The sequence below is a fragment of the Harmonia axyridis genome, chromosome 3 (genome assembly GCF_914767665.1).
Source record: "Harmonia axyridis chromosome 3, icHarAxyr1.1, whole genome shotgun sequence".
Classification (NCBI taxonomy): Eukaryota; Metazoa; Arthropoda; class Insecta; order Coleoptera; family Coccinellidae; genus Harmonia; species Harmonia axyridis.
Genome location: NC_059503.1, coordinates 7,559,087 through 7,571,548, shown reverse-complemented (window position 1 = coordinate 7,571,548; position 12,462 = coordinate 7,559,087). Strand labels below are relative to the sequence as shown.

Below are 12,462 nucleotides of genomic sequence, written 5' to 3'. Positions count from 1 at the left end.
AAGCGAGATCAGATGAAAAATCTACATATATTTCGACATCATTCGGGACTCTTGTGAAAGGCTTGGTTATTAAACGCTTCGGCTTTTGGAACACTTAAGATGGCCTGATCGTGATTCTTGTTAATGCGCTTCCTTGAGATCTTGAAGTATAGGTGAAACGAAAAAGTTAACTTATAAGTTCATATCTTGCACTTTAGCAAAGCTTACATATCTACCACTGATAGCTTACTTCAAACATTAAAGCATGTGTAGATGAAATCTTACTTCTCAGTATTAGCAGAGAAAATGTAAAGGGACATCATACATATGAAAACCTCAGCAAAAACTCTGTCTCCCCGTATAGTTGCAGTGATGGTTTGTGTATTTGTTTACAGAATGAGCTGGCATACTTCAATTGAAGGGCCTTTTCTTCATCCAAAAAAAAAATTCCCTTCATCTTTCCTCTTCACCAAAAGTTGACGACAAATATATTAATTAAATCTGAAACCAGAAGAGAAAAGAACCAGAAAGAAGTAATAAATGAAATAGTTTCCATTATATCGATTAGTAAGCGGTCCATTTTAAAAAATAACTCTAGACTCAATGAATAGCTTGGAAACAACCATGAAATTTATAAATTGTACAAGTAAATCACCAAGTGGTCATAAGTTTCTTCTACACCACACTCACATACTAGCCTTTTATGCCATTTGCCATTTGAAGAGAATACTATTGAAACGTCCATGACCAGTCCTAAGTCGATTTGAAATACCTACACCAAATTTTCCTAGGGAGATTCAACCTGGAACTCTCTCTGAAGGATCATTGATTAGACTTCTGTTGAAGAAATTACAACCACTCCATTCCGAACGCCAAATTTCCTTGTCACTTTCATTAGATTGAAGGAAAGTACTATTCCATGAAGATTTGCGTTTCCTTTGTTTGGTGGTCTCTTTAAACTTATCATTGAAACCTGATGCAATGAAATTAGTTAAACTAAGAACCGGATCAGAACAATTTATATTTTTCCTAAAACCTCCCTGACAATTTTGCAGATCATCCTCAACATAAGGTTTAATCCTGAATAGAATCAAGGGAATAAATTTTTCTTCTAGAACGCTTCAAAAGGTACATTATCAAGTTTCAATGAAAGTAGTTAAACTAAAAAGAACCAGATCAGAACAATTTCTATTTCCTAAAACCTCCTTGACAATTTTCCTCAACATAAGGTTCAATCGTGAATAAAATCAAGGGAATAAATGTTTCTTCTAGAACGCTTCAAAAGGTACATAATCAGGTTTCAATGAAAGTAGTTAAACTAAGAAGAACCTGATCAGAACTATTTCTATTTCTCCTTAAACCTTCCTGACAAGTTTACAGAGCATGAACCTAAGGTGAATAGAATCATGGGAATACATTTTTCTTATAGAACAATTCAAAAAGCACATTATCGAAAATAATAAACCAAAAATCGAATACAAAATCCTCCTGCTTCGATAAACCAGTCGCCATATCTAGAAAATAGACCGTTAGGGACATTTTACGATCTCCAATCCCAGCCATCTGCAGTCGGCCGCTGCTTGCAAAAATGCGGGACAAACACAGCACCATGCGGCACACGTGGTTCCCTCCAATATCTCCCCCCTGAATCCGATACACCCCCTCGTTTATCCCCTTATAGCGACACGTCATAATTGCGCTTCCTGCTCGGGTCCTTTGCCCCCAAGTCTGCGTCCACGCGAGCGGGACCGAGAGTTCCTCTCATCATCGTGCCCTGCTGCTGCAGCATCAGGTCCGGTCGGAGCGGTTCTTTCTTCAGTTGTTCGCACGCTGCCGAACGTCCAAGAGGTCCGCAGAGGCCTTATATTGCGCGCGCGCGTTTTTAAAACTCACGTGGTTCTGTTTTCCCGGCGTTTTTCGCAGTTTTCTTAGGTTGGCACGTGGCTGGCAGGATGTTGGGTCGTTGTTTCTGGTAATGTTGAGATTGTTACTTCTTGGTTTGTTTGGGGTGGGTCGTTTTGTGCTGTTTTTCCATTCGGAATTTCGATTTTTCCAATAGTTGTTGGTAATGTCATAGGAATGAGGATTTGCTTTGTGATTACCGTGAAAATAACTGAAAATCTCAGTTTGAAATTGATTTAAGACGTCCTTGTACTTATTTAAGGAGATTCTGCAAGGATTGAGCGAATTTTTAACGTTTTCTGCCAGAAATAAAAAGTGACAGAAAGAAGCATTCGAGTCATCGTTTATTGATTTTGAAATTCTATGGTTCTAATGATATAATCTGCTGGAATTTTGCATGAACATGTTATTTAACATTAATAAATTGAATTTATATCCAGACGAAACTGTTGTTATGGAAATATTCCGTATTTTTTTTATTCGGTTTTACCAATAATTTTGATGTCGTAGGAATGAGGATTTGTTTTGTGATTACTATGAAAATAACTAAAAATCTCAGGAAGAAATTGATTTATGACGTCCCTGTACAGGTTTAAGGAGATTCTGCAAGGATTGAGCAAATTTTCAACTTTTTCTGCCAGAAATTAAAAGTAACAGAAAGAAGCATTCGAGTCATCATTCATTGAACATAAGATTCTGTGGTTCTGATGATATAATCTGCTGAAATTTAGCAGGAACATTTTATTTAATATTTTTAACTCGAATTTCTACCTAGACGAATCTGTTGTTACGGAAATTTTCCGTATTTTTTTGACTATTTTTTTTGATAAATTGCTATGGTTCTGATTATCATGGAATGTTCTCATTATGAAATTGTTATTTTACTGACTCGGACACGATAAACACGAATGCTGGAAATTGTTGATTGATATCTAAGGATATTCCATAGAAACACAAGATCTATACTCAGTCAGATCGAGTTGTAAATTGAATTTCTTTTTTGACTTCTTGAATTTTCTCCGGATCTAACAGAACAACATGCAAATCCACATGAAAATTAAAAGTGTTATGACAATTTTTGTCAATCTGCTCTAATTTCTTTGGTGTGTCAATGAAATCAACATGAAACTCTGCACGAAGTTTGAAATTGTATATTATGCCTCCACACAAAATTCAATAGAGATTCAAGCAGTTTTGAAATAAATCCGAACTTATCCTACGAATTTCGAATTGATAGGTCTTTCCTTTCTAAATTATTCTGTATAATTCAGTCGAACCTTATCGTTTGAGACTATTTCCTGATGAAAATTCGAAAAAAACACACGTTGTGAGGAAAGAATTAAGAGAATCGTCGAATGTATATTCTATAAATAGGTAAATTACTGAAAGGTCGTCCAAAACAAACAACCTGCTAGAATTAATGCATTCTCAATTTTCAAAACAATCCAATTCTTCCCTCTGATAAATTTGGAATCAATATACCATACAGGATGTTCCTGAATTGGAGGTACAAAGTAAATGAGAGATTCTTTGTATAATTTCATGAAAAAAGTCGTATAAACATGATCCCGAAAATTCTTTCTTTTCAAAATACAGGGTGTTACTCGTAATGCAATTTTTTTATGATTAGTCTATAGAATATTCATAATTTATTGCGAAAACTCGGAAAAATAGGCACCGAAACTTATAATTAATTTATTCATCACAACTCACCGATTGGATTTTCATGAAAATTTGAATTTTCCTCAGGATTTCCGGAGAATTGTTTGAAATTTTTTCTCTCAATCGGTAGCAGATACGACAAAACTACAAACCAAAAACATCATTAGAAGATTTCTTCTAAAAAAATTTCAAACTACCAGTGGTCCACAAAAAAAAAAGCTCAGGAGGAGAAAAACGGACACTGTTCTAAAAACAATATCTGTGAATTTTCAATCGAAATTGCCATATCTCGTGATGTAAACTCTGATATCTATGCCAAATTTCAGTTGAATATCTTGTGTTTTGCAGATGCTATGAGAAAAAACTTTATCACCTTGTATTTTGAAAACAAAGCGTTTGGAGGCCGAAGTTTAGTTCAAAGCACATTTTCAAGCGCAAAGAACTTCGAATCAATCCAAATTGGTAGATATCAATTCAATTCACACTTAACAATCAATGTTTCCCGAATCCCCACAGTATTTCAGCAATTCCCTAATCCAAGCGACTAAAATTCAAGTTCTTCCCCCAAAAATATTCTCTAAACAACTCGAATAAATCACAAAGCAAAAAACCTCACGACAGAACATTTAAACAAGAAGAAATTACCTATTTTCTTCGAATAAACATAGAAACTATTATGATATTTTAAGGATGGATTGACTGGGTGGAAAAACAGCAGCTAAAACACTGGTGAGACATAAATATGTCCACAGTTGGGCGACTCACCAGACAAAATTTCCTGAATTTTTGAGATTTTTATAGGCTATACATCAGTTTGGTTTTCGTTGAGACATGTGACAATAATAAACAGAGATTCATTAATTCTCAAGTGGCGTTTATATCTTGTTGTATTCTTCCTGGAAGCTGTTTAAATTTAGACACTTCAATTCTAATGTTTTCACCTTATAAATACTGAAAACGGAATTCGATACCAAAAATAGAAATGGGTAATGACTGTCACATTAATTTGAATATTTCCCTCCTGTCAAAAATTCTATGTATCTGGAGAACAATTATCGAAAATTACAGCGATAATTGCATTGTAGGAAGCGAAACTGCACTGCGATAATTGTTCTGTTCATAGATGCATAGTTTCTATGCATCTTACACAGTTCGAATCTATGGCAATTCCATTCTACATCAGTTTGACAAGTGATGTAACAGTTTATTCGGGAAATATTCCCCCGAATTACACTCGTGCATCAAAATGACCGGATAATTTCGCATTCCAGCGTGTTTTCCTTGAAAAACTGCATTCGGTCATTTTCATTTTTGGAGAAAGAGCCCTCCACCTTCGGTGTCGGGCTCTTTCTCCAAAAATGAAAATGAACTCATGCAGTTTTTATGACAACACGCTGTCATGCAAAATTATCGGTAATTTTGATGCACTTGTGCAATTACTTACGAAAACACTATTGAAATCTAATGAATAACGAATAGTATATTCTAAAACAAGTTGCAGAATGGGCTCATATTCCAACACGAATGCGAAATTCGAAAACGAGCGACGAAGGAGCGAGTTTTGGAACGCATGAGTGTTGGAATTGCCTTCTGCAACGAGTATTAGACTAATTTTCTCTATTTCGGTCAAGTTTCGTGAAATATTGTCGAAATTCAATGAAAAATTCAGATTATATATCCTAGTGACTTTTTTATTGTATCTTGGCAGTTGGTGTGAATTTCAATATAATATAATATGAATCGTATGTTTCGAATTTAGACATAATTTGCAATTACCCATTAAATTCGTGAATTATGTCTGACGAAATCGATTTAACACTACCAGAATTAAGAAAATTTGCAAATAATGTAGCAAATTATTTCACTATATCCCCAAATTTTATTATATTGACAATTATTGACGTTTGTCGAAATTTGATAGGATTGGAAGTCAGCATAGGCAACCACACAAAAAATATATCTGAAAACGATGCTGTAATGAGTTCATTACAGCACTGTTTTTAGAACTGTAATGGACTCATTACGATACTGTAATAGAGAAAATATATTAAATAAAAATGTACCTACAGTTAGTTCAACAACACATCACGTTTTTGGAGAAGTTACGTTCACAATAATTTGCGATCGGTAAAATAAGCTTACCGTTCTTGATACTTAACATGATATTTATATTGTAACAAACCTTCATGTCTTCATTATTTGCCGCACTGCAGGGGTTCAATATGTGTAAAAATCTCTTCCTAAGCTGCAGAAAAACAATCAGTCCTATCTTACCCCCTCCCTATTCATATTCGGTACGTGACTCTGGTGATATCTAAGTGTTTCCCAACACGTCTTGGGATTAGGGAAGCCTGCAAGAAAGCAAGTTCCTACGATTAGGACCCCTTCTGTTGACCATGCAGATATCCCTAAACTACAAAATAAAAAAGTGATTTGGGGTCTACGAGTTGGACATTGAGAGCTGGGTAAACATGAAAACACTTCCTCTCAAGGTATTCGAATGACCCTACTGGAAAACCCTCATAATTTTGTCGTTTCTGTTCGTTTTTTTGTCATACCACCTTTTTATTCTTGCAGCTTTGGCGTTTTATGATGGGATTTGAAAGGTGGAAGTTTTATTCGGGTAAATATTTCAGAGAATTCTTGGGAATGTTGAAGATATAACGCTTTTTGCGTGATATTTGATGAAGAAATTGGTTACTAAAGTAGATATGTACGGGTGTTTTTTTTCGAGGTATATAACTTTAAGTTGGCATTACTGTTCAAGATGGCGACCGATTTAACAGCTGTCAATTGATTTGTTCTCAGTTTGGTTTGGCAATTCATTATGATTATACTCAGGCCTGAACAACGCTTTCAAATAGTGCAATTTAATTTCGAAAATAATGGTTCTGTGCGGAATAAGTATCGCGCACTACGTCCATTTTATTTTGTTTAGCGATAAAGCGCACTTCTGGTTGAATGGCTACGTCAACAAACAAAACTGCCGCATTTGGAGTGAAGCTAATCCTCAAGTGTATGTCGAAACACCGTTACATCCAGAAAAACTAACTGTTTGGTGCGCTTTATGGGCTGGTGGAATCAGTGATCCGTACTTGTTCAAAAACGATGATGGCCAGAACGTTACAGTCAATGGTGATCGGTATAGAGCCATGATTACTAACGTTTTCATTCCTGAATTGAACAACCTTGATGTCCAGGAGCTGTGGTTCCAACAAGATGGCGCAACATGTCACACAGCTCGTGCCACAATCGATTTATTGAAAGACACGTTTGGTGACCGCCTAATTTCACGTTTTGGAACGTGAATTGGCTTCCAAGATCTTTTGATTCAACACCGCTAGACTACTTCCTGTGGGGCTTTGTAAAGTCATTGGTCTATGCGGATAAGCCACAAACCCTTGACCATTTGGAAGACAACATTCGCCGTGTTATTGCCGATATACGGCCACAAATGTTGGAAAAAGTCATCGAAAATTGGACGTCCAGATTGGACTACATCCGAGCCAGCCGTGGCGGTCATATGCCAGAAATCATATTTGAAATGTAATGCCACAAGATTATCTTGCAGATAAATAAAATTTATGCCAATCGAATAATCCATCGTTGTTTTATTGCAATTTAAAGTTCTATTGGTCTAAAAAAAAAACCCTTTACATTGATGTCACTGCAAATCATTTTGATCTCCCAAGATATTTTCTGCTTCAAAGGTCAGATCAGAAAACTCTTGAAAACTCACATGAAACGTTCGTTTTCCTATTCTATTTCCAAATTTCAGTTCAATCGATGTTTATCGAACATGTATCTTTTCTTGTAAAGAAGTTATGTCTTGCCCTTCGATACTAATACCGTCGACATATTCTAGATCTAGACCTTCATTATCGCAAGTAGTATCTACGTGAGACCCTGGTAATATGGGTGTTGCATTACGGTCTCACACTTCGCTGCCCTTTTTTGGATTCTGTTACAAAATACAGACTTAAAAAATACAAAATTCATGCTTGGACTACGAAAATACGATAGGGTCTCTAATAAAAGCAATGACCTCTTGTGGAAGCTTGATAGTTTATTCAAGGGTCAGATGGCAGTGTTGGTTTATCTTGTGCTTGCCTCATCTCAGACTATATATTTACGGGATGAATTAATATTTCAGGGTGATATACATAATGTAGACCCATGTTGACTAAATTCAGATCAGCCATGTTTCGGCGATCATTCACTTTTAATGCAGTCACAATTTTGAACAGCATTCTGGATTTTTTGTTATACAGTTCTCTATACAAATTGAGGAAAAAGTTCCAGGAACAACTGCTCTCGACTCAGCTTAGTTAATTTAATTTTACTTGGTGCTTGCTGTGGGATTGATTGTCGTACGTGTTTTGCATACAAGTTTCCTATTGGGGTTAATTATTTGAGCATGTTACTTTAATTTTTCTTGTGTTCTTATGAATGATCGTTGCTATTTTCTGTCTGGGATTGAGTGGAGTAGCGTAAGCTTTACTTCACCTCGAAACTTATTGTATTGCCAAATTAAGCCTCTTGGTTATCATTAAAATTTTGTCACTCATTCTATAAATCCGCAAACATCAAAAGCATTTCAACCATCAATGAATGTAACCGAGATATTCGCTCTCTGAACTGATTCTGGAATTTTCAAGATTTCAACACATTCCACTTATCCACAGTATCTGCTTTAAACTCAAATATTTGTGCAAAATGATAGCCTAAAAAAAGCGCGTAAAACAGCTTGGAAGACCATAAAAAATCCTTCCAGAGATAGCTATCTCTGTCATTTGTAACAAGAAGAGTATCTTATCAAAATCTAAAGCAGATATAATCGAAAATGAACCCAATCAAGAAATATCAGGTGCAATGCCCATCAAATACTCAATGGGTTGTAAGATGAGTAGTTACGTCTGAATAACAGGACCGTACCTATAAAGTCGTTAATTATGACAGTATAACTCTAAAAAACTTGTTTGGAAAATTGGTTTATGATCTTCTGATCGAATAATTGAGGAAACGTCAATTTATTGGTAGGAGAAACGTTCTCTAAAAGGAAATAAAACAAAACATAATTTTTTTCAACATCCTGGTTGAAAGTCGATATATAACATCAGCTTCGCAACACAAGCACAAGAACAACCCTCTGTCTTGAGTTATTAACACAAGCCTAAGCGTTTTATTACTTTGAAGCTGAAGATTTCAAATAAATTAGATCTGATACGTGAATGAATTGATGGAATCGTGGAAATTTTTTCATGAAGAAGTCACTTTTAACAGTGCATTGAACGTTTAGAACACATTCTCAAGACCCTTCAAGATTTAGTACTTGTCTTCGAGTTCTTCTCGCCTTGACGAGAATAACGACACCTTGAGTCTTGCAAAGTTTCATGATGATCGTATCGATACTCTTGAAAAGTTCAATACTCAATTGACTTATTGTTTCAATTCACTTCTCCAGATAATGCGAATAATTAATTAGTATGTATAACTTTTAATTCAATAAAACAATTTTTCCATACATCGCCATAAACCCAAATAAAAAATGAAACGCGATGAAATAACCCCCTAGGTTTGTTTCAGAATTAATTTGTAGCACAGATATCAGAGTAGATTTATTGACCATAGAGTAATAAACATAGATAGAAGGAGTATACACAAATCATACATGTCCCCAACATGGTTAGATTACGTTGTCGGATTGTGATATATTTTCAAATCCACAATTCTACTATATCGTTATGAATGTATATTATATTGGATGAAATATTTTTATTTGAACGATTCCCGATTAAATATGCAAATTTGAAAATTGCGAATCCGATACTTTTTCTAATTGTCGAATTTAAAATAAGCAGAACATTTATTATATTCTGTATCTACCTGCTGAAATCCAAGGTTTGGCAACTTCTGCTCTCCTAGTGTCATCGGTTGTTTCACGTCGTTCGGCCCGCTTGAAGTTTGTTTTCTAAATTCCTGATATATGTAGGTATTTATTTCAATATATAATGAGTTAATATGAAATTTTGATTCACTATGGAACATAAGAAGTGCGTTCTTTGTAGAGAAACTCGCGAATTGAGTGAAATATCGTATCACTGAAATGTTTTCATCTCCCTGCGCTTCATGCTAAATTTGACAGTTCATGTTGGGGACAAAATTTGCTTACTGAAAATGACATATGCTCCCTTTATCTATGTTTATTACTCTGAGGTAGTGACTCTTTGCTTGTCCGAGAGATGGCGTCTTAGACTATGCATCTCTCGAAAGAGCGGAGCTGCTAAGCAAATAAACTCGGTCATTCTATTGCAATTTTAACACCATCTATTTCAATACGCTTTATTAGTGATAACGTCACACACCGCCATTTCAGTTCTCCTGTCAGTGTTCGGAATCCAAACAAACAAATTGTCATTCAAATTAGTATGTTGTCGTTGAAGAAATTGGCTTATTTTGATGAATAAGATTATTTAAGGAACAATTTTAATATTGATTGATAGACAGAAGGAACGAGATTAATGCCAGTAAGTTCGAACTTGAAGTTCATCTAAAAAACATGGCTTTTTACAAAATCTGGGGAATGATACAGGATTCAAACTTACTGGTATTAACTTCGTTCCTTCTGTCTATCAATTAATACTGAAATCGTTCCTCAAATACTCGTATTCATGAAAATAAGCCAATTCCTTCAACGGCACCGTACTAATTTGAATGACAATTTATTTGTTTGGATTCCGAACACTGACAGGAGAACCAAAAATGGCGGTGTGTGATGTCACACTAATAGAGCGTATTGAGATTGAAGGTGTACATGGAAGGGGAAAGCTTGAGTGACATACTGATGGTTCCATTAGTGTTGTCAGGATGAAACTCTGAAAGAGGTTAGCTGAGAACGCCTCGCCCAATATAATTTCGTAAATTTTGCAGTATATCTCTACTCTACGTCCTTCGCCAGTCGAAAATAAGCCTATCGGAACAAACAGCAACATCATATGTTAATGCACACTCATAAAAACCCAACACAACAACACCAACACTTCCTCCTCTCAAAATCCACCCTTGTCATTGTTCCCGAAAAACAGGATCACTGAACTCCAACAACGTACGCTTCACATCCTCTCCTACAGAAAAAAATCCGGTAGATATGTATAATTCTCATCCCCCCCCCTCCTCCGGACGAATATGTAAATTTCCCCTTTCACCCCCTGTCCTAATAACTCCCAAATACATCCCGAAAAATCCGCAGCGATTCTGGATCTCATAAATACAGAAGGGACGCACGGGAATTGGCCTGGCTCTTGTCCCGCTGGCTTTGTTTACGATTTTTTCGATCGGTTAGTATTTCCGAGGGCATGGGGTCCATTGGGTTCACGGGAAAATAGGTAATATTCACCCGTAAACCCTTCCGAGAGAGGGGGATTTTCCGAATTCCCGATTTATCGCGCTTGGAGTGAAAATAGCCGCTGATAATGCTCTAGACTAGAAGAATGGAGTCTCTGGAAGAGTAGGGGACGATTTTCTTTGGGAGGTTTATGGGGAGATAAAGGGGATGAGTATTTATGGTTATTTATGTGATTTTTCCCTAGTTTTGTCTTGGTTGCGTGTATGAATTCGTTGGAGAGTATTGGAGCACTTGTGAAGTATATAGATGTTAGATTCGGCAGTCAGTAGCAGATCTACGTAGTCTGTAGATCTATCTTAACTTTGGACCACATATCTAAAGAGCTCACAGATTAACTTGAAGCCAGCATATCCACCTAGCTTATAGTGATCTCTTTAAAAAGAATAATAGAGCTATTTTCCTGGAAATTTGACTGTGATAGAGTAATACTTGTATTCTAAGGCTACTCTCACATTCCAATACATTTTCTGTTATAATATTCGTTTTTGCTTTCGAAAATGGCTTCAACCTCGGCAATCACTTCTTCATTATAGCCAATTTTCTCTCCCTGGAGCATTAGTTTCAGGTCTGCAAAAAACTTGTAATCACTTGGAGCCAGATCTGGAAAGTAAGCTGTGTGGTCAACCAATTGTAAGCGTAATTCCTTCAATTTGACCATTGTTCTCATCTGTTTGTGACAAGTACCTTTGTCTTGGTGAAAGAGAATTTTTTTCTTATTTGAGGACATTTTTGCTCAATTTCTGCTCTCAATCAATCCAATAACCTTATGGAATATTCGGTGTGGATGGTTTCACCATTCTCTAGATTGCCAATGAACCATATACCATACACGCCCCAAAATACGAATGCCATAACCTTAACCAGCTGTTCTTTGAGATTTTGGTCAGTTCGGACAGCTGTCAACTATTGTTTTCTACTCAGCTATAGCTTTCTTACTGAGCTTTGTTTAACTCTGAAGTGTACTGATGAATCAGTGTTTCATACACAGTCACAGAATCCTGTTTGTTCCAAATTTTAAATCGACCTTGTTGCTTTTGATCAGCGGTGAGCTAGTGTAGCAGCCATTTCGAGTGATATTTTTAACTCTACCGCTATCTTACGCAACTTCAAGAAGAACTTCAAGAAGCTCAACAACTAGTGATCCATCTGAAGGAATACACCTGCACTGGATCAAGCGATAAGATTAGTTAGTGATTTTTTTTTCATTCTACACCATGCATCTGTCAGCTAAGTTTCGAATCCTTGTAGGCTTGCTAAAGGGACACTGTGAATCAAACGAAGTAACACCTATGAACTCGTACAAGATCTAAGCTTTTGAGAGATCTCACAGGAGAGTCTGGATGGAAAATATTGAAGCATAGTGAGCAAATATCCGGAATTGTCCAGTCTAAACCGCTTTTCTTAGTGAGCCTGTTCAGAATGCTCATGAAGTGAGAGCCATGCATCTTGTCTGACTGGCTAACATGGTAGATCAAAATATTAGATTAATACTTTTCTGTAAAGTGAATAACAGT

At 36.1% G+C, this 12,462-nt stretch overlaps 1 protein-coding gene across 2 annotated transcripts in view; it reads left to right on the top strand.

The window, feature by feature from the left end:
* The first annotated feature begins 1,753 nt into the window (after positions 1-1,753).
* Positions 1,754-12,462, top strand: part of LOC123676090 (monocarboxylate transporter 2) — a 57,054-nt gene continuing 46,345 nt past the window's right edge. For both annotated transcript variants that reach the window (XM_045611785.1, XM_045611784.1), the window contains exon 1: positions 1,754-1,951. The gene's annotated coding sequence lies outside the window, so the exon portion shown is untranslated. The remainder of the gene's footprint in view (positions 1,952-12,462) is intronic.